Source organism: Mauremys mutica, chromosome 1 (assembly GCF_020497125.1).
Source record: "Mauremys mutica isolate MM-2020 ecotype Southern chromosome 1, ASM2049712v1, whole genome shotgun sequence".
Lineage (NCBI taxonomy): Eukaryota > Metazoa > Chordata > Testudines > Geoemydidae > Mauremys > Mauremys mutica.
The window spans coordinates 72,560,257-72,584,858 of NC_059072.1; the positions used below are offsets into that span (position 1 = coordinate 72,560,257).

At 42.3% G+C, this 24,602-nt stretch overlaps 1 protein-coding gene and 1 long non-coding RNA gene across 11 annotated transcripts in view; one reads left to right on the forward strand and one right to left on the reverse strand.

Annotated features, from left to right (window-relative positions):
• Window positions 1-776: 776 nt before the first annotated feature.
• On the reverse strand, window positions 777-6,761 carry LOC123344017. The gene is made up of 4 exons (XR_006572432.1): window positions 6,371-6,761; window positions 6,073-6,178; window positions 4,914-4,956; window positions 777-1,291 (listed from the first exon to the last, which is right to left on the reverse strand). It is a non-coding gene; the product is annotated as an uncharacterized LOC123344017 (long non-coding RNA).
• Window positions 6,743-24,602, forward strand: part of SYT1 (synaptotagmin 1) — a 514,215-nt gene continuing 496,355 nt past the window's right edge. For 6 of the 10 annotated variants that reach the window (XM_044979646.1, XM_044979638.1, XM_044979630.1 and 3 more), the window contains exon 1: window positions 6,743-7,079. The gene's annotated coding sequence lies outside the window, so the exon portion shown is untranslated. The remainder of the gene's footprint in view (window positions 7,080-24,602) is intronic. The other 4 variants (XM_044979614.1, XM_044979604.1, XM_044979593.1 and 1 more) reach the window with 1 other exon arrangement.

The window sequence follows — 24,602 nt, forward strand, 5'->3', positions numbered from 1 at the left end:
AAGGTGCATGATGCATGAATTTTTAAGAGCACAGGAGTGTACGGAAAGCTGCAAGAAGAGACTTTTATTCCAGACCATAGGATTACCCTTGAGGATGTTGAAATGTCAGTAGTGATCCTGGGAGACCCAGACTACTCCTTACTCCCTTGGCTCATGAAGCCTTACACCAACCACCTCGACAGAGCAAGGAGCGCTTCAACAACAGGCTCAGCACGAGCAGAATCACGGTTGAATGTGCTTTTGGCTGTTTGAAGGGTTGCTGGCACTCTCTTCTCATGAGATTAAACCTCTGTGAATAAAATATCCCCATGATCATAGCTGCTTGCTGTGTGCTTCATAGTATCTGTGAAGCAAAGGAGACGTTTCTGCAGAGGAAGGGCACAGAGGTGGAGTGCCTGTCTGCTGATTTTGAGCAGCCAGATATCAGGACTATAAAAAGTGCTCAACGGGGAGCTATACAGCTCAGGTAGGCTTTGAAGGACCATTTTAACAATGTGCCACAGTAATATATGTTACTGTCGTGTGCTGTGCCTGGCACTGGTTTTTTTGCACCCTGGTATGACCCTTGTAAGGAGTGCTGTGTGTGTGGCAATAGAACATTTCAAATGCCTCTATTGCTATTATCTGTGAATGACGTCAGTCCCAGCAACTATATGTTGTAGACTAATAAAGTTTCCATAAATAGTGAATTAAGTTTCCATAAATAGATTTTTATTCTAAAACCCATGCAAACATATACACTTAAAACTGAAAAAAACTTTATAAATACAGGGGACCGTACCTTTGAAAGGGAAAGAACAGTCATTTCCATTTCACAAACACATATACCAACTCTCTCTCTCACAGGTCAGTGTATGTGCGGTAGTGATTGTGTGTACTCTCCTAAGGGCTGGAGTGGTAAGAGAAGTGCTGCTGCCCTGGAAGATATGTGGAATGGAGTGGGGGGGGAGGAAGTGTAAGGAGGTCCCAGAATGCAGCTCTTTATGGGCCACAGGGGGAGGCAAGCATAGTTCTGTCCAGCCTGAAGTTCAGTCAGAGACTGCAATCATGTCTCTTTGCTCCATGCGGAGTGCTATCATCTCTTGCTGCCCGTTTCTCCTGTCCTCACTATCCCTTTGCAGTCTGTCTTTGAGCATGATCCTCCAAGCCCTGTGCTCAGAATCTGGAGCACAAGAAACTTGCAGGAGCTCTTGGAACATGTCTTCCCTTGTCCTCTTCTTTTTCCTCCTTATCTGGCCAAGCTGCTCTGCTGGTGTGGATGGAGAGACCCTCAAGGCCACATTTCCAGCTGCTAAAGAAACAATGGACAGAGGTACTATTGTGAGTGCATTCACTCTCCTTGACAAGTTAGGGTCAGTCTATGCCGGGTCCCTCTTTCTATTCAGAGATTACATGAACTCCTCTGCTGGAGAGCTCTGCATTGCTGCCGGTGCTGCGGAGCTCGCCCCGATGTGCAACCAGAACGTCAGATTCAAACCGCCCAGACAGGAAAATGAATTCAAATTTTCGCGGGTCATTTCCTGTGTGGCTGGGCAGAGAATCCAAGCTCGGGCTGCTGTCCAGAGCGTCAACAGAGTGGTGCAGTGTGGGATAGCTCCCGGAGCTACTAAGTTCGATTTCCATCCACACCTAGCCTAATTCGAACTAGCCATGTCGAACTTAGCGTTACTCCACCTGCCGGGGTGGAGTACCAAATTCGAACTAAAGAGCCCTCTAGTTCGAATTAAATGGCTTCCTGGTGTGGACGGTTGAGCGGTTAGTTCGAATTAACGCTGATAAATTCGAATTAAAGTCCTAGTGTAGACCAGGCCTTAGAAGCACAACATTCACACTTCTCTTTGGGATTCATAAAGCACAGTGGCAGTCCCAGCCATGGGGAATACAGCCCAGGGTAAAGGGGATGAGTTGGGACAATGTGGGGGGTAGCCCGTGGGCATCAGTATATGTGGATAGGGCAATTGAACTGAATGCTGCCACCATTTTCTACAGCAGTGGTGATTTATCTCACTCCTGAGGCTAATGGAGGCTGAAACAGAACAGTTCCTGCATGGGCCCAGCTGCAGACCAGATCCATAGGCTGCTAGCCTGTGTGCTGCAATGGTGCCTGCTGAAGTAATTGCTGACTGGCATGGGAAAGTATCCTACCGTGTTGAAAGAAATAAGGCAGCCCTCCACAGAAACCTTCAGCAGAGGATTACAGGCTACTTTCAGGAAAGTTTCCTATGAATCTCTGTGGAGGATTGACCGGACATCCCAGTACACATAAACAAACTGTTCCACAGGGTCCCATCTGCCTAGCTGTATAGGGGAATGATAAGCAGGTAGCAAATATACCTCTATTGGTTATTTCACTACCCCTTCTAGCCTGATTTAAAAAAAAAAGTAACTGAACAGATGAGTCCCTGCAATATTGAAGCAAACTGCATATTCCCCCGCATCAGGCTTGCCAGTGCGGGACTGCTGGGGGTGGTTCATTCAGGAGTCAAAAAGAGGTCCTGGCTCGCCATTTCACAGGATCCCTGGGTCTCCTGTCCCCCATCCTGCTCCTCCTCCTCTTCCTTGTCCAATGCCTAGTCCTCAGGGTTCATTCCGATGGCCTTTGACTCCAGTTCCCCTGAAGTATCCATGGGGCCCATGGGGCATGGGTCGCCGCAGAGCATGGCATGCTGCTCCTTATAGCAATGGCATGTCTAAGGCTCCACACCAGAGCAACTGTTTGCCTCCCTTGCCTTCTGGTATGCCCACTGCAACTCCTTGATTTTCATGTGGCACTGTTGCATGTCCTTGTTGTAGTCCTTCTCCCCCATGCCCCAAATAATCTGGCCATAGATGGTGACATTTCTATGGTTGGATTGGAGCTGTGACTGCACAGCCTCCTCTCCCCACAAAGCCAGGAGATCCACCATCTCCTGTGGACTCCAGGAAGGAGCATGTTTGTTGCATGGAGCCGGCACGGTCAACTGGGCAGTTGCTATGTGAACTCTCCATGCTGAGCAAACAGGAAATGAATTTAAAATTTGCAGGGCTTTAAAAGGGGAGGGACGTGTTCCTGTGTACCTGGCCACCAGGCAGCAGAGTTCAAAACCATGGTTAGAGTAGTCATGGTGGGGCATTGTGGGAAACCTCCTGGATTCCACTAAAGTTGATATAAGTAACACAGTGTATATGCTGACACTGCATCGACCTAACTACATTGAACTAAGCGCAACTACATTGAACTACGTCTCTTGCGGAGGTGGAGTTATTAGGTCGATGTAGCAGGTGAGTTAAATCAATGGGAGGAACATTGTAATGTAAATACTTACACAGTTAGGTCAACATAAGCTGCCTTGGGTCGATCTAACTCTGTAGTGTAGACTGGGCCTGACTTAGAAAGGGAATCCTGTGGCAATGCAGGGCCCCAATGGCTGGTTTGAGTGTGCTGTGGGCCTATATATTACAAATTCTGTCATTCTTGAACTTGCTGTCAGCTCAATGACGTATCATTCCTGTATCTGCTCTTTATACGCTGTAAAACTTGTAAGAGCTTTATTCATGTCATGGCCTGAGCTGGTGTTTTTGGTTTCATATGCTCCCAGCACTCTTGGGCTCTCTCAAATTTTGTGGAACTGATTGGTTTCCCTTTTTTCTCTCTCTCCACCACCATTTTACCTCTATGGTCCATATTTCCTCCCCCACCCCCTGCCACCCTTCTTCCCAGTCATAACTTACAGGGAACAGAAGCATAAAAATTACAAAGAAAAAATACCATTACTTTCTCCTATTTTTATTTAATTTTTGAGATAGGCCATGCTTTTCAGTTTCATCTCTGCTGTGCATTGTAGCTTCTTCCATTCCAAAACCTCTGTATTGTGATAGTTCTCATTTCTGAGTGATCATTTAGAGTAGACTATGACCAAGAGATACAAGGTTAAATATGGGTCTGGTCCTGCAGCCTATTGAAGCAGGATCTCCCATGTAATAACTGCTTAATGTCCTTTTTAAAAAATGAAAAGTTAATCTAATGTTTTAGAAATATAGTTGGCCCTGCCTGGGTGCATTTATTCAGGAGGTAACCACAATGCTGATCATTGTGCTTCATGAACGCAGTGGGAAGGACTAACTGGCCCTTCTGGTCAGATTGGACATTCCTCCATGGATCCTGAGTAAGGCTACGAGTTGGTCACGGACTCCGTGATTTTATGTGACCACTGCAACTTGAGCCTTGGGTGGCAAGGACTTGGACTGTCAGCCCCACACTGTGGTGACTGGGTCTCCGTGATTTATTGTTTATTGCCCACATCCTATCCATGATTTTTACTCTCCAGGCTTGTTGCAAGACTTGTCTTTTCTCATGGCTGTAAGAATTCCTTAGGAACTTTGTTGCAATTTGTTTAGGGTTAGACACTCTCCCTCTTTCCCCTGAGAGGTGGGTGGTAGTGAGTAGATATTCAGTAGGGGAGTGAAGTTTGCTTACAGTAAGGGAGGCATCACCCCATATACAAACAAAACATTATTTAGCCTAATGTAAAAAAGTCATAGGCACTTTTGACTGGGCTAGAAGGGGAGCATGATGCAAATTCCCCCCCACCATCACCACCACATACACACCCAGCCCCTACCAAATACGTCATTGCCTTAAACCAGGCAGACTTCCTTTGGAGGGCCTCTAAGATAGGGAAGTGGAGCTATGCAGTTCTCATGCTGCCTTCTCCAGATGTGCTAATTTCTATTCCTTTCTTCCTGCATTATAGGAGGAGCGCATTGGGCTTAAATTATATAAACAAAACACCGCTCAGCCCTGTAGGACCTGATTCTTGCATTCCTTGTGCACACAAAACTCCCATTGACTTCATTGTGCATGTGTGAGTGTGCCAGGGATGCAGTATTGTGTCTGTAAAATTATTGGCACTGAAACAGTTCTTTTAACTCACCAAGTAAATGACATATAGAAAGCAGCTGCTGAGGTCTTTGGACCTGGGAACAGAAGAGCAGTTTTTATGGACGCACTGGAAATAGGTGTGTGATTTTGGGTCTGAAATTTGTCAAATACCACATTTCCCCCAAGAGCATAGCTAGACCTCTTGGGCTAAACTATAGCTGTTCCTCCACAATGCATTAAATGGGTGCAAATAGCCCCTTTACCCCTTCCCTTCCCACCATCATGGCCTAACACAGCTGTACAAGAAGCAGTCACACTTTGACTGCTAGAACTGGGGAGTTGTCTAGCACTGATAAAACCAAAGGGTGTGTATTTGAACTGAGCAGGAGCAGGGCCATAACTTTCCCCTGGAAAACACCACTAGGGAAGTGTTGAGTATGAAAAAGCACTATATTTTTTTTTCTGAAGGTGTAGTAAGACTTAATGCTCACTGTGCTTCCAAAGGCAGCCGGGGCATTATGACTTCCAGAGTTGTCATGCCCTCGTCCACTACCACTGATGTGCGCCCCCTCCTGTCCTCTTCCCCCAAAGCTAGATGCCATAATCTACACCTTATATGTTAATGCATCTGTCTCTAAGCATACTACATAAAAACAGGCACATAGTTATGGAATGTATTGCCATTTATTAAAGCTTTATATAAGAATTGTAATCCTGTAATAGTCTGTACCGGCCAAACTGTGGCCAGTACAGACTGTGGTGTATAAAGTGTAGATTAGGATTCACCTTTGGACCTGAAGTGGTACCTTTGGCCAATGAAAAGGAAAGATTATTAATGTGACATTATTATTTATAGAATGTAACGTTTTCCATTCGGCAATTCTAAGAAACCTCAACACCCTGTGATTTACATGCAGTAATAATGTAATTTAGGCAGGAAAGAACCTTATTCTTTTTATATCCATTATTTATATTTGTAAGAGCTAAATTTACATCTAGAACTGCCTCCATTTCCCTTTGGAGCCTCCCAGTAGCTCTTTATGTTCTATTAAGCATTAGACAAAGAGGAGAGGTCTAATTAAAAGTTGAAGAAATGTGCTTCTGTTAATTGAATTTGTGGTACAGTTACATTTTGCAGACCAATGTTAATCAAAGCTCCAGTTCAGAGTGGACGGAGCTAGGTAATTAAGTTAGCTGTTATATTTCCTTACCTGAAAACGCCAATAAAACCTGCTCTGTAAAAACCAAAGAACTCAATTATGGCGAATTTTATTTGCAGCCATTGATTAGATGTTACTGCACACGAACTCCTCACAGCTGTAGGGTTGGAAAGCGCCCATCCAGAAGGCAATTTAAAAAAAAAACAAGTATTAAAAGGGGGTCAGAGAAATGAACAAGTTCACCAGCTCAGTTTGCACCTGAAAAACAGCAGCCGCCGCATCCTGGGCTCTGTTGCTGATTAAGACTCTTGCTCTTTTACTTTTATTAGTGCCTGTGGTTCCTGCTCACCTCTCTGCCCCATCCCCCATCTCCTGCTTCTCTCTTACTGCGCCTCTCTTTGTGGTCGGTAAATGCCATACTATAAATTGCCTGAAGTCCCAGGGGGTGGGGCGAATCAGGTCACCCAGCCGTCTCTGTTTCCAGCTTGCAGCACTGCTTGGGGGTCATCACTTTGCCGGTCCAGAGGACTGATTTGATGTCCTTGATTGTCATTCGCAGGGAACTCCCTCCCAGCCCCCTGGCCCGCTGGGGGGGACAGAGACTCTCAGATCCCTGGGATGGGCGATGCCGGCTGAGCAGGTCCACCTATTATTAGTGCAGCCTGATTGGCTAGCGGAGGCAGCATCCCCGCCTCTCGGCCAATCAGGCAGCCAGGGCTGGGGGATGATGGGCTGCCTCTCACTGGAGGGATTCCTGGAGAAGCTGCAGTGTGGTGATGCTCTAGGAGCTGCACAGCCCCCAGTTTCTCTCTCTCCTCCTCCTCCTCCTCCGCCCAGCCAGCAGCAGCTGAAACTTAACACCCAACACAAAGCGAGCCCCACTGAGAGCAGGGGGCTACAGAAACCTGCTGGTGGATGTGGGAGGGCTGCCACACACACACACCTTTTTGTATTGCAGTTTCCTCCCAGGAGAGGCAGAGAGAGCGTGTGTGATTGCTACTAGACAAGGAGGCGAGAGCATTGAAGGACAAACAGACTCCTCCTGCCCTGGTTGCCAGGTAAGGCAGTGGTGTTGGTGCTTCTGCTGCTGCTGGATCTGTCTGCGATGTTTGCTGTCTAGCAGTGACTTGGATTTTGTGGTTACCGTGGGGGGGGGGGGGGATTAAGAGATGTACAGAGAAAGAGAGAGGGAGACCCAGGTGGTCTATTGTGTGGGCGGTGATGAGAGCGCACATGTTCCTGTTAGCGGATGCTGGAAAACAGTTTGTCCGGTGTCTCCTGATCTGAATGCTGGCTTGAATTGAGGCAATCCCCAGCCACCCAGTGTTTCTCCTGTCTCGGAGAAGGCTGCTTTCCAGTCCACTGGAAGGTGGCATGGGACGAAACTGGGGGAGATGGGAGGGGTGGGATTCTGCAGGCTAAAGGAAACGGGAGGTAAAAAAACTGAACCTAAAGCAATCAAACTGCTTACAAGCGAGTAAGCAAATCCTCGAGCTCCTGCTGTGGGAGATGGAAAGCAGCTTGACTTTACTCGTCTTCCAAGTGGATCTGTCTGTCACTTGACTTGTTCAGCGGGAAAAAAATACATTTAATTGTTGGGTTTAAGCGTCAATCACCTGACTTCTCATTCCTTCTCTGACCCCCTCTTGCATGATTGTTTGACACCGAAAAAAGAGTTTCAGTATCAAAAACTTGAAATCTCAGGTAACAAAATAGAGAAGGATTCGTTTCCAAGATCTGCAATCTTTGAACAGATAGTGTTCTTATTAAGACTTGTTGTTTGAAACACTGGTGTTGTTCTCAAAACACTATTCCCTGGAGGATCTGCTTTTCTGATAGTAGAGGACTAAATTAATCCTTTGTATTGTAGTTTAAAAAAAAGTAATTAAATGCCATGACACCTGCTTCCCTTTCTTAGAAAAAGCTGACAAATTAATTTTCTTTAGATTTTTCATATAATTACATGTTTCTACCTTTTAGACTTGCATCTTTCTACTCTCTCCTTCCTTCCCTTTATACTCCTCTTTTGCCTTGTTTTCTAATATTTTACAGTGTGCATATTGTGGGCACAGAGGGTGCTAATATGGGTTCAAAACTGTGTTTAGAAGTTAAATGTGTGTTGGCTTAGGCACCTATCACATTACAAAAAGTTTAGGGAGTATAATCAAAAAGTGGCACAAATGTTTAATAATTTTTCACAGAAAATGGTGGTTCTTTTTTGTTTTGAGTCTTGTAAAATAAAGACCTCAAACAACTACAAGCTTCTAGCCCTGAGCAGAGTAAGTAAATTAAATATACTCATTGGAATGAGCCTTTATGGCAGTTTTAACAATGTGTAATTCAATCATCACTGATAGAAGCTGCCTTTTACCATTATTCATCAGACCCAGCTGAATGATTTCTGTCAGATGGGAAGTAGAAGAGAGAAATCTCTAAGTAAATGTAACTGGAAAGCTTTCCAAGTAGAGTCCTAAATGAACACAGAAAAGCACTTGGCCACAATCTGCAGACAGATGTTAGTATCCAAATAAATCTTTTCCTTTGATTGTTGGGGGGGAAGTCAAGTCTTATTTTTCTTTCTTAATATCTATTTGTGAATGAAGAAGAGGGATCTCTGTGCTTAGATGACTATGACCTTGTACATTTAGTGTAATATGCTGTATTTCAATAGTATTTCCCTACCTTTCAAATGCTGTATTTTCTATACAGAGGTCAGTACAGTAATTTCAGACACTCGTGTATTGTTGCCTGCAACCAGACCCTCATTCTGTCAACTACATATTGATCCTCTGAACAGATACCCTATTGTGCCATCCGTGTTTCATGTTCATCTTTCTTTTACAGATGGAAAAAGTGCTTTTTAAAATGCATGAGTTATTTCTTCTTCAAAACCATACACTACCAGCAGTTGTAAATCTGAGAGGAGACCTTCTCCCTTGTGGAGTGGCATCCAGAATTACATAAATGTAATTATTTTAGTGGTGATCTCATACCAATATTTAAAAACACAATACCTATAACCTTCCTGCTCTTTTAATAAATGATAGATTGGGCTACAATGGCAAATGGGCAATACATTAATTTGCCTTTTAGTATGGTGTATGTATGTAGGAATTAATAAGCATTAGTTATGGTAAAATGGACAGATAGCAAAAGTATAGGGAAATTCCTTATATTCCTTCCTGATATGGTCAGAATAGTATTTTCTTATCTTTATTGGGGGTGGGGTGGGGAACTTGACCTGGCTTTATGTCTGAGATACATTTTTTTTTTCTCTCCAAGTTCTTGCAGTTGTAGTTCTATTAGGAGTGTCCAAAGGGAGTATACCTCAATATGGTATGTTACTTGACTTGTGATGTAGTTGCTCAAAATTTGAATACACACTATTCACAATTTGAAAAGTATGTAGCTTGAAAACTATACAGCTTAAAAACATAGTGCAGACAGCTTGAGTGAAAAGAGATAATTTTAAAAAGCACCACAGGGCAGAGGATAATGACATACTGTAGGAAATGATCGCACTACTGCACTTGCAAAAGCATGAAATGTCCTAGTGTAGCCATTTCATACAAACCCAATTTTCCTTCACATTAAGAGTGCCTAAGTGAGCCTTATTAATGTTTGATACAAAAGATGCTCAAGCTATTTTCAAGTATTTATACTGGACTTTTAAGCATTAGCCCATAGATCAAGAGTACTTGCTTGCTTTTCTACACATAAGTATAAAAATAGTTGTTTACAACGTCTAATAGTAGCGTAAATGGAATATAGGAAACTCCATATGAGATCAGACTAACAATTCATCCTGCCAATAAATCATGGCTACAGAATAATATTTGGTTTATAATACAAAACTTTATCACACCTTATTCTTAGTGTAAACCAAATATCTGGAAAACACTCACTGTCTTATATTGGCTTGATAGTTTTAAGAATGTAAGAGAACTGGAAAAAATCTGTATTTGTCCAATTACGATAAAGAAACCATAAGCATAAACTCATTTTTTTTCTTAATCTTTTGACAGGTTCATAATTCATATTATATATATTATAGCGCAGGGTCATAACACAAGTTTTTAGAGCCATTCACCCTTCTGGAACTCAAAGTTAATTGATGAGGCCTCAGATGAAACAATCTCTTATTTATCATACTGTGTCTTGCCTATACCACAATATATAGGATGTTACCGTTTAGGAGATCCTGGTATATAGAATGTTACTGGAAAATGAGATCGAAGTAAAGATGACAGTGCATCTTTATGACCTTACATGCTGTGTGGGAGACACCAAAGTTGACAATAATATTGTAAAGGGCAAGCAAAGATTTCCTAATTTTCTTAATTGAAAACATGGAAGCATCATTACTTATAGATTCCATGTTCTTCTCAAATCTGCTCATGCAGTGCATCTTCATGTTCAATTTTACAAAGAAAAATATCTGACCACTTTGGGTTACTTTCATCCCCTACAGGATATGTTTGTTTTAAACATTATTCTGCATCTTGGAAGAGCTTAATTAGAAATACACATAAGGGAAGCTTGCTAGCCAACTATGAATTTATATTTACCAGTGACATTTACAAAAGATACTTCAGGTTAAAATAAAAGCATTTGCCAAACTGAATAAACAAATCATTATGTTAACAAATATTTTCAGGATCTTTATGTATGACAGTCCTCTTTGCTACAATCGGCTTTACTCATTCGTGATACACTCCAATCAAAGAGAGAGGATTACAAAATGCTGGAAATAATATTGCATCTTTTACAAAAAATAACAGCGTAGTGGAGAGTTCAACATTAAAAAGAGGACATCTGTATAGGGCTTTTAGTGGTTCTTTGGATGAAAGACTAAGACCAGCTAGAGACAATGCTAATATGCTGCCTGTCTAAATCTTTCTCTTTACTCAGGATTTATGTGGATTTGAGGAGAGGTTGTTTATATAAACAATGAGTGAAAAACTTGCCCAGTCAAACAAAATGGAAATCTACAATTGGACATTTTTTGTTCTAAAGAAGAACATATTTTTGTATGCAAGACTTATGATTGAAAGTATGAGACCGGCTGTGATAAAACTGTTTTCTAATACTTTTATCAGCTGTTGCAATCAAAATGTTTTTTCTATTAAGCTCTTATTTATTCAAGGGATTTAATGAGTAGGCTATCGTCAGCTTTATGGATATTCAGTTTGGGGGTTTATTAAAAATCCTTACCAAAGAGTTTAGTATTTTCTTACTATGTTTTTATTTGTCTTTGGGAACTCCCCCAAAACTGCATGCATTTAATGTCTCCTTTTCTTTCTAGACGGACTGGGGCCTCCCTCTTTAAGATTCTCAAACATTTGCTAAGTCAAGACATCACTTTCTCTTTCAGCCAATTAGCTATTACCTAAAATAAGTGTTTTAACATTCAGCAGTTGTTAATTGTAACATTAATATAAAATCTCTTCGTTAACTGTGATTTTAAAATAATTATGATTACTTAACTATCTTAAGGGTAAATTTCCAATGACTCTTCAGGATATATGGATAAGCACAATTTTATTGTGGTGTGCCTATGTAGTAGAACTGAGGATGTGTTTTGTCTGCTCGATACATTTTGTCTGCTCACTGCTGATTTAACAGAGTTTGTTATAATCCTGTTTACCTATTCTGTTTGATACTTTTTGTCTGAAGAAATAATTTTATTGCAATGAGGGTGAAATTCAATTCACCAGTGCAATGTGGGGGAGCTAGGGAGACAATCTACCACTATCCAACCTGGATCCAAGACCTAAATCTGTAGCAAAGAACCTCATTCCTGTCACTTGGTGACTGAACCTTTAAGAGGCAATGGGTCCAGCCCCAACCTGTGATGCACTTAGCGACACACTTAGCTCACCTCCCCAGGTGTTTGGGTTTTTTTGTTTTTTTTAAAGCAAAGCTCATGGCAAGCAGGTCATGTGGCTAAAACCACCCCAGAAGGCTTGACTACAAAAGCAGAAGCCTCTGGAGAGCCAAGGAGGAGAGAAAGAAGGGAGGCTCTGCAAAGCAGATTTGGAACCTGGCTATTGGAGAACAGGGAAAGCTGGCTTGAACCACTCCACAGCCCCATGGAGAGCTGTGGAATCCTTAACAAGGAGAAAGGATTTGCACCTGAGGGGCCAAAGGAGACTTTTTTTTATAAAGACTTAATAAATTGGACCCCAAGCAGGGGAATATTACTCTAAGTACTTTGGACTGTGAACAAGTTATTTGGGGAGAGGCAAGAGGGTGGCATACTGCACCCTATGAGCTGAAATGTGACCATTGCTCATTTGTACCTCTTAGAAATGTAGGTCAGTCCAATGGTCCATCCAGCTCAGTACCCTCTCTCTGTCAGAGATCAATACCAGATGCCTCAAAGTAAGATGTACACCCACACAGAGGCTCTTCCAAAGTTCTTGGGGAGGGATGCTGCACCCCCGCTCTGCCTGGGGCCCTGCCCCCGCTCCACCCCTTCTCCCAAGCCCAACCTCTTCCCACCCTGTTCTGCTCCTTCCCCTGCTCTTCCCACCCTGTTCTGCCCCTTCCCCTGCTCCTTCCTGCTCCTCCCCCCTCCTGCCCCGTACCTCCTGCATGCTGTTGAACAGCTCATCACCAGCAGACAGGAGTCGCTGGGAGAGGAGGGGGGAGAGATGGTCAGCGGGGCCTGTTGGCAGGCAGAAGGCACTGGGGAGAGGGGGAAGAGCTGATCTACGGGGCTGCCAGTGGGTGCTGACCACCTACTATTTTTTTTTCCGTGGGTGCTCCAGCCTTGGAACACCCATGGAGTTGGCACCTATGCACCTGCATAATGGGCATCTAGGCAATAATCTTCCAATAGGCTTACTTTCTTCTTAATTCCAGTTGTTTAATGGTTGATTTATGAATGGCATGAAGGTTTTTATCCCATATACATTTTTGTCCTATCTAATGAAACTGCTGGTATTATTAACCATTGGCTCTTCTTTGAATTCTGTGAACAAACCTTGGAACACTGGAGAAGTTCCAGAGGGCTGGGAAAAAGCTAATTGTGCCAGTATTTTAAAAGGAAAAATGGAATAACCTGAGAAACTTTAGAACAGAGAGGCTGACACTGCGCCTGGACGAAAACATGGAAAAGCTGATTGGGAATGCAATCAGTAGAGAATTAAAAGATGCCAATAATTAATGCCAGTCAACATGATTTTATGGAAAATAGGTTTTTGTCAAACTTGATATTGTTGTTTGGTGAAATCACAAGTTTGGCTGACATAATATACTTAGCCCCCATGACATTCTGATTAAAAAAAAAAAACCTGAAACTCACTATATAACATCAGTACAACCCTATTAAATCAAAGAAAAGATGGTTAAGTGATGATTACAAAAATAATTATAAATGGGGAATCATCGTTCAGAGGGGGTATTTCTAGTGGGGTGTCACAGAGGTCTTTTCTCAGCCCAATACTGTTCAATATCTTTATCAATGATCTGGAAGAACATTTGCAAATCCACACAAAAATTGAAGTGGGAAATACTGGTGGGGCAAGTCTGTTATACAAACTGATCTAGATTGGTTAGTAAGGTGGAATGAATTGAGCAATATACAAATGTATATTTGTAAGGTCATACTTCTAGAAACAAAGCATGTCAATAACACTTGCAGTTCCCCATCTTATATCCTGGAAAAGTGCGACTCTGAAAAGGACTTAGGTGGTCCAGTAGATAAGCAATTGAACATGAACAACCAGTGTGATTCTGTATCTGAGGGCATATGCAATTCTTAGATGTATAAGCAGGGAAATATCCAGTAGGAGTAGGTGGTTTTATCACTATATGTCATTAGTGAGACTATTGTTGGAAAAAATGTGTCCAGTTTTAGTGTCCAAACTTCAAAAAGGATGTTGACCAATTGGAAATGTAGCTTTTTTTTTTTTTTTTTGGAGACAAGAGAATAATTTCAGGTCTAGGAAACATGTCTTCTAGTGAGAAACTAAAGAAGATTAATCTATTTGGTTTATCTAAGAGGTTAGTAGGTGCCTTGATCTTGGACTACATGGAGAAAAGGTTTCTGATAGTTAGAAAGTTCTTTAATGTATCAGAAAAGGCACAATGAGATGCAATGGTTGGATTCTGAAGCTAGACAAATTCAGACTAGAAATAAGGCACAGGTTTGTTTGTTTTTTAAATAGTGAGAATAATTAACCATTGGAATTAAGTGACCAAGAATCCCTAGGTAAGTTAAGTCTTTAAAACAAGACTTTCTCTTTTTTTAAAAAAAGAGAAATTATAGCTCAAACAGCAGTTATGGACTTCTTGCAGAAATTACTGGGTGAAGTTCTTTGGCTTGTGTATGCAGGAGCTCAAACTAGATGACCATAATGGTCTTTTCTGACCTTAAAATATATGAATCTGAGAGCCTCTTAGCCTGAATATCTTGTGGCAGTGACTTCCACAGACTGAATAATTCATTGTGTAAAAAAGTAAAGTATTTTCCTTGGGTAGGGATAGGATACAAAGGGACCTAGACAAATTAGAGGATTGGACCAAAAGAAATCTGATGAGGTTCAACAAGGACAAGTGCAGAGTCCTGCACTAGGATGGAAGAATCCCATGCACTGCTACAGACTAGGGACCGAATGGCTAGGCAGCAATTCTGCAGAAAAGGACCTAAGGGTTACAGTGGACGAGAAGCTAGATATGAGTTGATAGTGAGCCCTTGTTGCCAAGAAGGCTAACTGCATTTTGGGCTGTGTAAGAAGGGGCATTGCCAGCATATCGAGGGACGTGATCATTCCCTTCTATTTGACATTGGTGAGGCCTCATCTGGAGTACTGTGTCCAGTTTTGGGCCCTACACTACAAGAAGGATGTGGAAAAATTGGAAACAGTCCAGCGGAGGGCAACAAAATGGCTGGAGCACATGACTTATGAGGAGAGGCTGAGGGAACTGAGATTGTTTAGTCTGCAGTAGAGAAGAATGAGGGGATTTGATAGCTGCTTTCAACTACCTGAAAGAGGGTTCTAAAGAGGATGGATCTAGACTGTTCTCAGTGGTAGAAGATGACAGAACAAGGAGTAATGGTCTCAAGTTGTAGTGGGGGAGGTTTAGGTTGGATATTAGGAAAAACTTTTTCACTAGGAGGGTGGTGAAGCACTGGAATGGGTTACCTAGGGAGGTGGTAGAATCTTCTTCCTTAGAGGTTTTTAAGGTCATGCTTGACAAAGCCCTGGCTGGGATGATTTGGGGACAGTTGGGGATTGGTCCTGCTTTGAGCAAGGGGTTGGACTAGATGACCTCCTGAGGTCCCTTCCAACCCTGATATTCTATGATTCCTTTTATCAGTTTTTTAATCAGTGTCCTTTACATTTCAGTGAGTATATTCCTGATTCTTTTAATATGGGGAGCATGTATTTGAGCTGGTATAAAGCCTGTTGTAAGTTTTCACATTGACTTCTTTGGGCTTTGGAGAAGTTTCTATGACTGTCTTATGGAAGTCTCTCAATGTCTCTAATTATATGTTATCAATGATAATTCTGCTTAAAAAAGTGATGATATGATAGGGCTGTCTACTAGGTCTTTCTGGTGTTCCTACATAATATTAGGCATACAGATATTTTGCTTTCTCACTGTTCCCTAGCACTACTTTTCCAGGCAATAATTAGATTAAATGCTGGGTGAATCAGTTTGGATCCTAAATGAATGAACCATTTATTTGTACTCTTTCTATCTTTTAGCCTGTTTCCAATCCATAACAGAACTCTCTCTCTCTCTCTCTCTCTCTCTCTCAATTTACCGGCATTAGTGAGGGACTTTATCAGTCTTTTTTTTTTTTTTTTTTAAATCCAAGTAAAGCTACAGGTGGTTCTTTAGCATGTATTGTTGTGCAAGATTTAAGGCCACTGAATCTACACAGTGGATGCATCTTGTATGTCTGTAATATGCTTACATCCAGCAACACTCTTCATGCCAGGCTTTGAAAGGCCATTTTGGATACCCTTTCTTTAGTATACAGATTCATCCCAAAGTAGCCGCTACATCAAGGGTCCTCTTCTAAACAAACCCAATGGCAGTCTTGTGTTCCACATAACACAAGCAGGGGCGGCTCTAGGAATTTTGCCGCCCCAAGCACGGCAGGCAGGCAGGTTGTCTTCGGCGGCTTGCCTTCAGAGGGTCCGCTGGTCCTGCGGCTTTGGAGCCTGTGGGAGGTCCGCCGAAGCCGCGGGACCAGTGGACCGTCCGCAGGCAAGCCGCCGAAGGCAACCTGCCTGCCGTGCTTGGGGCGGCAAAATTCCTAGAGCCGCCCCTGCTTGTGTTATGTGAATGGCATTGTCCCGGACCTCTGAACCAGAAGGAATTTCATTGTGCATGTATTACCTTGCTCCAGGGGTAACTTTATCTTGTATGCATCACCTTCCAGACCCTAGGTGCTAGGAAATGATATTTACATACACACGCCATAGACTGTTGCCACTATTTATAAGTGAGTGCTTTTCATTTTCAGTGAACTGCCTTGGTGAATTGGCAAGAAAAGATGGTTGGAATGGGCTCTTCTCCTCTGGGTGTGTCACTGAGTTGTAGAAGATGGGAAATTAGGTGGCTCAGGCCTAATTGAAAAGATGCTTATCGGGGTGGGTGGAGCAACATCAATCTTCTAGATTTCTTGTGCCTGGAATTAAGAAATGATGTTTCTATTTGAAGGGTCCAAGTTTTTAACTAAACATACATTTGGTAAGCACAGCAACAAAGCTATTGCTTTTGATATAAATCTACAAATTGATCACCTTTTTATTCTTCTGCACTGCACTTTACCATTGCTGTTTCCTGTTTAATAATAATCAGGACACATCATGAATTTGTTCCTCACTTTGATCTTTCTGAGTATCTGGTGGTTAAAGCAGAGAGACATGGGGAACATGTTCAAGTAACCTTGGCAGAGGTCAAATATATCTTCATGATATACTAGAATTGCTTAAAGCTATGAGCAGTCGGATGTGTATTGCTTTTATTTTTTATAAATACTTGCAAAATGGGATTGGAATGAGGTTTTATATATGAATGTGTATTTAGTACCATTTAAACATGTTGGGATAAGTGCTAAAACAGAAGCACTCCAAGAAAAATCAGCTGGGACAAAATAAGCTTGTAGGCATTTAATCTAACTCTATGCACTGTTGCATTTGTTATTTTCAAAATTTATTTCCATTTTTAGTGACCTTGACAATGACTTAAATTTATTTTAATACATGATCTTCAAAGGCTGGATTGACCACTTGTACATTAATTAAGATAACTGTTAGCTGGTTACACAATGAAAATTAATTTATTCTTTATAAAGGTGGACAGAAATCCTGTACTTTTAAAGGTAAATAAGGCATAGAACCCACTATGAAAATCAGCAGTGTCTAAGAAAATAGTGACACTAAATATTTCTAGCTCGCAATCAGGCAGCTAGAAGAAGTTGCAATCCTTAAATTGATCACTGTTTACCCAAATGTCAACTGGCTTCCAAAGTAATAAACAGCTAAGTGTTTACTAAAGGTGATGAATCAGATTCCTGGAGGAATAATTGAGACTGTCTACTCTGACTATTCTTGAAGGATTCAAACATATCCCTAAAGCCAAAATTTATTTCTGCTTTTCTGTCTAACTTGTGGACCTCTTTATCTGTCAATTGGATTCTAAAATGCACGTATCACATCTTGGCGAGATGAAAGATAATCAGTGCTAGCATAATGAAACACGACAGTGCCCCTGTAGTTAAGGCTCTATTGGAATTCCCTTTTTTTAATATCAACATGAGTTTTGAGTAGTGTATAACTAATCAATTTGCATTTTTATTGGGTTGAAATTTGGCTCTAAGCAATGGCTTTTTTTATTCAAATAATTTTTTGGTTTTTAAAAAGACATAAAACAGTTCAGTGGTCTTAAGGGCTCATTTCAGAGCGACAAGGGCAAATTCTTTGTTGTAAATTGACTCAGCTTACTTGCAAACCATGTGGTGCTCTCCCTCCCACACTGCAGTTTCAGTACAGTGGACACCTTCCTGAGATGAACTAAAGTCATCTCCTCTGAGGAACTCCGTATGTACAATTTTCAGTGTGTTAGCCTTGTAGGTTCTCAAGAAAATGAAAGAGTATAAAGTTAGGGAGATCTGTTGCTGATGCACTAGGGTAGAAGGAAGGGCTCAACATGAGTATGTAGAAAGTAGTGAGCCTTGTTAATTGTAGAGCTTTTTGTATGATAGTGTAAAAGGTTGTGCACATTTGTTCCCTCCGCTAGGCCAAACATTTTCTACCACACAGGTTATTCTGAGGATAAATTGTATTGCCCCATCTTTGTAGTATCTGAGCACATCAGGTATTTAGAAACAAGTAGGCATGCAAAATGTTGGCTTTTGTCTAGTCCTTCCCTAGTTACACCCAGGATACTACTAGGGCTGCATAAATGAAGTTGCTTTAAACAGGCTTAGTGGTAATTATGCTGCTCAAATTCTCAGTACAGTTTCTGGGACAGGTATGATGTCAATAATTTTTAAAGTTCTAACACAACTCAATGTTTCCATTGACATATCCATAAGGGTCCGATTTAAGCCATTTAGGCAAAGGCATTTTAATTTAAAACTGTTGTTCCATCTTCAGTCAGATCACGCTTTCGCGTCTCCATGAGGCTATTGCACATATGATCGGACTGCCCACTTTACCATCTGAAATTATAATGGGGACTTGGTGAAGTTAAAGATAATGGGCTATATTCAGTCCATGCCTACATGGGTGTATGGGTGGCAAAAATCTGTGCCCACGGTTTTGGGGTAAATATGATATATGTCATAACATTACCTGCCAGAGTGAGACTGTTGCTTCAATGGGGCTAACAGCATGGAATAAGCAAATTCACCATAAGGTCAGCCAGAATCCTGGCAAATGTATACATAGTCATCCACAATAAGTGCAAGCTGCCAGCAATAGCAGCAAGGGAGCTGCTCAGAGGACCAGGCAAAGTAGCAAGTGCCCTGTAGCACATACAGGCAGCCTGAAATGGAAGCCTGCACTGATGGAAGGTTTCTTGTTGCAAAGCCGGTTGTTGTCCCATACTGCCTTGTGTTTGTGCAGGACTTGGTTCTTTGTGGCACACTCCGCTCTGAACGTCCTTGCTTTTGTGCATTTAAGTCACATCTTTCTTTTTTTAAAGCATAGTTCTATAAAATTTAATTTCCTTTCATAGGAGAAGTTTAATTCCATCTTCTAAATTTTAATTTAGATTTCAAAGCACCAGTGAATAAGCCATGTGAATGATGAAGAAAGTTGCACAAAACAAATCATCCACTGTCAATCATAATTTAGACAACACGAGTCTAAAAGCCTTAACCGGATATTACTTTTCTTTATATCCCATCTCTTGTCCTGCTTTCAAGGGCTCAACAAATGATTGAGAAGATCGGTTTGAAAATGCACTCCCAGTTGTTTGACAAACATAAAGTATAGTTCGCACGTTCCTTCCCTTTTGCCTGAAAAGGAAAAGTAGGAGCAGATGGTACTCAAATTGTCCTCATCCTCATATTAAAACGATGTGAGTTTATAATGGTGAGTTGCAATCAGTGGCAGCAGTTTCAGAAAGAAACAAATATTCCATATCAGGAAGAGGCAGCATTTACTCTGATTGTAAACCTTTCAGAACAGGGACCATCATTTTAGTTGTGTTCATATAGTGCCTAGCACAATAGAACCCTGATCCCTAACTGAGAACTCTACATGTTGCTGCAATACAAATATTAATGTACCCAAGTGCTCTAAAGGTGCAGTCATTTATGGTACCTGCAGATCAATGAACACTTTGAACAGTAGATTGCTGTAACCGTATTAACCATCTTCATCATTATATTATGGATCTGATTTGTGCTTTAAAACTAGTGAACATTCTTTATTTGTTATACTGTTGTTTGCTAGATATACAGGAATTGGTAATAATACAAGTTATAATGGGGAACAGATATACTAGGAAATTGGGATACTGGATTTATTAACTATAATTAGAAACTAGTTCTGTTTGGTTACCCAATATACCAGCTTCCTAGTATAGCCAATAAATCCATTTTCTAGTTTATAAGCAGCACAAGTTTCCATTATGCCAGTTTCCCAGTATGTTGATTCGCCTGTTTCCAGTATAACCCTAGTGAATTGTTTGCTTATTTTATTTTAACTAGTATATACATAGGGCCAGATTCTCAACTGAGATCTAGCTCCTTTGCACCATAGAAAACACAAAGGGGTTGGATTTTGGCTGTAAACAGCTAGCAAGGAATTTAAATGGGCTGTAAATGGCAAGCTGATGAGGTGGCTCCTGCTTCAGCAGCCCCCACTGTCTCTGGTGTTGGAAAGGAAGGGGACATGTCAGGGACATAGCAGGAATCTTCTGTGCCTATCATCTACTGGCAGAGAGTCCATTAGAGGCTGTGCTCTGGCATAAGTTAGAGTAGTCCCTAGTTGTTATCAGGGCTGGTGCAATTTTTGTCGTCTTACTGTATGTGCTGTCCACAAACCTGTTTATGTTGGTAGCTGCCCATATGGTGGCCCCCATAAAAGCAATATCTGACCGCTTCACATCACATTAACAAATACCCTGTTGAAGTAGACACAACTGTTGTGTATTTGGTTGTCATGGTTTTTGTTCCTATGGCAACTGAGTTAGATTATTAGGGGATAGCCCAGCCAGTTTCGGCCAGTTGGGTGAGCTCTGTGTCTGTAAATAAAATGGTAGTTTTGTTAGCTGTCTGCTGTCTGGCCTCAAGTGATTTCTTCCTAAACCGGCTGCCCCCAAGGATATAACAAGTGGCGACGAGGATGGGATTCCGGTGCTGCTCCAGTAACAGAAGGAAGTAGAAGTCAAGGTAAAGAACAAACAAACAAACAAAAACCAACAAAAAAAAAACCTGCTTGTTTGCACTGACTGTGAAAGTGAAACTAAAAATCATGGCTACTCTGACCAGGCCACTGGAACCTTTTGATGAGAATATAGAGCAGTGGCATGTGTATACTGAGCGTTTTAAGCTTTTTTGTTGTTGCAAATGACATTACAGAAGCGAAGAAGGTGCCAATATTCTTAAGTGTTGTAGGGGCTAAAACCTACTCCCTGCTACGCAGCTTACTACACCCTGTTAAGCCAGCGACTAAATCTTACAGTGACATTGTGGAAATCCTGGGGTCCCATTTTTCCCCAAAACCACTGGTAATTGCTGAAAGAGAGAGGATCCACAAAAGAGACCAAAAGGAAGTTGAAACAGTTGTACAATTTGTAGCAATTTTAAAAAAGCTAGCAGAACACTGAATTTAAAGAGATGTTAAATGATGCCCTGCGTGACAGGTTAGTGTGTGGCCTCTACAGTGAAGCTATACGGAAGCGCCTACTGACAGAGGCTCAGCTTACATTACAGAAGGCTGTTGATATTGCTGTCTCCATGGAACTGGCTACAAGGCAGGCGCAATACATCGGTGCATCCCCTAGGGTGCAAAAAGTGTCAAAAGGACCGACCCACAAAACTGTGCAGAGTCAAAAATGTTACTGCTGTGGTAAGCCGGGTCACCAGGCATCAGAATGCTGGTGTAAGGACCTGGTGTGTCGACACTGTGGCAAAAAGGGACACATTGAGTATGCCTGTAAACAAAAGAAAGAGGCCTGTGGTCTGGCCGACAAAAAGAGGAACCCTGCATACCCTAGAGCAGACCCAGGATGATCAAGGTGACACCTCATCACAAGAGGAAGTGCCACTGCATGTTTTGTCTTTGGCAGTGGGCTCACATGAATACTGGGTAACCCCGTTGTTGGGTGGCAAACCTATACGCATGGAACTGGACACCAGTGCAGCCGTCTCGCTGGTCTCCGAGACTGTGTATAAAGAAAAGCTACAGCATCTTCCACTTAAGGCAACAAAAACTGTTCTGAAGATGTATACGGGAGAAGCTGTGCCCATGTTGGGCACTATTGATGTTAAGGTAGAGCTCAATGGACAGCCTGCTAAATTGCCACTGTTTGTGGTGAGAGGTAACTACCCAGCCTTAATGGGTAGGTCTTGGCTTGGGAAGATTCAACTGAACTGGGCAGAAGTTCACCGGATGACTAAAGAAGAAACCAGTCTAACCCCTATACTAAGGAAACATGCTGCTGTTTTTGGAGATGATTTGGGAAGTATGAAGGGAATCACTGTGTCCTTGAACATTAAACCTGACAGTCCACCAAAATATCTGAAAGCCAGAACTGTGCCATATGCCATCAGGCCAAAAGTTGAAGCAGACCTGGAGCGCCTGGTCACCAATGGAGTCCTAATACCAGTTACCCATAGCTCATGGGCCACTCCTATCGTTCCAATAGTGAAGAAAGCTGGCTCTCTCCGGATTTGCGGTGATTTTAAAGTCACTGTCAACCCAGTGTTGTGTGCAGAGCAATACCCGCTTCCCCTGCATGGATGACCTCTTCGCAGGCCTGGCTGGGGGACAAAAGTTCAATAAGATTGATCTGAGTCAAGCATATTTACAGATGCATGTCGATGAAAAGTCCCAAGAGCTATTGACTATTGTGACTCATAAGGGGCTTTATCGATACTGTCGCCTACACTTTGGAATAACGTCTGCTTCCACCCTGTTCCAGAGGGCTATGGACCAGATCTTGTGTGGCTTGTCAGGAGTTCAGTGCTATCTGGATGATATCCTGGTCACTGGAAGAAATGAAGAGGATCACTTAAAGAATTTAAAGGCTATCCTACAAAGACTGGAAGAGTATGGCCTACGAGTTCGCAAAGACAAGTGTGAATTCTTCAAGCCCTCTGTTGAATATTTGGGACACATCATTGATTCTGCAGGTCTTCATAAGGCCCCAGCAAAAGTTAAAGCTATTGTGGAGGCTCCCCCACCTCGAAATGTAAGCCAGCTGCGCTCGTTTCTAGGACTACTGAACTATTATGGAAAGTTCATCTCACAGTTAGCCACACTGCTAAAACCACTTCATGAGCTCCTTGGGCAGAACAAGACCTGGAAGTGGACTGAAGCCTGTGATGTTGCATTTAACAAAGCTAAGGATGCATTGCTAAATTCTGAAGTTCTAACGCACTTTGATCCATCCTTACCTCTACAATTGGCCTGCGATGCCTCCCCTTATGGACTGGGAGCAGTCGTGTCACACATTATGCCTTCGGGAGAATTTAGACCTATTGCTTTTGCTTCATGCACTCTAAGCAAAGCAGAAACTAACTATGCCCAAATCGAACGTGAGGCATTAGGAATTGTTTTTGGAATTCGGAAGTTTCATCAGTACCTGTTTGGGCGAAAGTTTACTCTTCTCACAGACCATCGACCTCTGACATCAATCTTTGGACCCTACACAGACATTCCCCCATTAGCTGCTAGTCGTATGCAATGTTGGGCATTGTTACTTTCAGCACACACATATGAAATCAAATATCGGAAATCCACTCTACACGGCAATGCAGATGGCCTCTCAAGGTTCCCTTTGCCGGTCAAACATCAAGATAGTGCCCAAAAGGAAATCTTCTACTTTGAACAGGTAGATAATACACCCATCACTGCTACTCAGATAAAGAAGGCAACTCGCGTTGACCCAGTATTGTCCCAAGTTATGGACCTGGTGATGCATGGAAAATCTCGACAAACCTCTCCGGTCTCACCTGACCTTGTTACCTACATGTCCAGGAGGACGGAGTTATCGGTCCAATCTGGTTGTTTGTTGTGGGGGAGACGTGTCATTATTCCACCACCCCTGAGATCACAGATGCTAGAACAGCTACATTCCAGTCACTGTGGAATAGTGCGCATGAAGGAAATTGCACGAAGCTATTTTTGGTAGCCTGGATTGGACAGTGCTATTGAAGAGAAGGGAAAAGCTTGTATGTCATGTCAGGGTGTGAGGAATGCACCCCAGTGGGCACCCCTACACCCATTGGACTGGCCTGAAAACCCGTGGCAACATATTCACATTGACTTCGCTGGCCTCCGTGAAGGAAGCATGTTCTTGGTGGCAGTAGATACCCATTCTAAATGGCCAGAAGTCTCTATAATGCAGTCCACTACTGCAGAGAGTACTATCCAAAAACTACGAGGACTCTTTTTAGTCGTTTTGGTCTGCCAGAACAACTTGTGAGCGACAACGGACCGCAGTTCATCTCTCAGGAGTTTCAAAATTTTATGAAGGCAAATGGGATACACCACATCACGTCAGCACCATATCATCCATCCACCAACCGATTAGCTGAAAGATTTGTGCAGACAATGAAACACGCTTTGAAATCAGCAAGGGGACAACACTCCATTCAAAAGCGTCTGGATACCTTCTTACTTGCCTACAGAAACACACCTCATGCTACGACCCAGGCATCCCCGGCCTTTCTAATGATCGGACGACAGCTGTGCACTTGCTTTGATCTGCTGAAACCTTCTGAACCCCGACAAATTGTGCAACATCAGCAGCAATATCAAGTCATCAGATGGGCACCCAGAGCAAAAGAGCGAACCATTAGCCCAGGACAGCCAGTTTTGGCTCAGAATTATACTTCCAGAGCTAAATGGGTCCCTGCCACAATCCATCACTCAAAC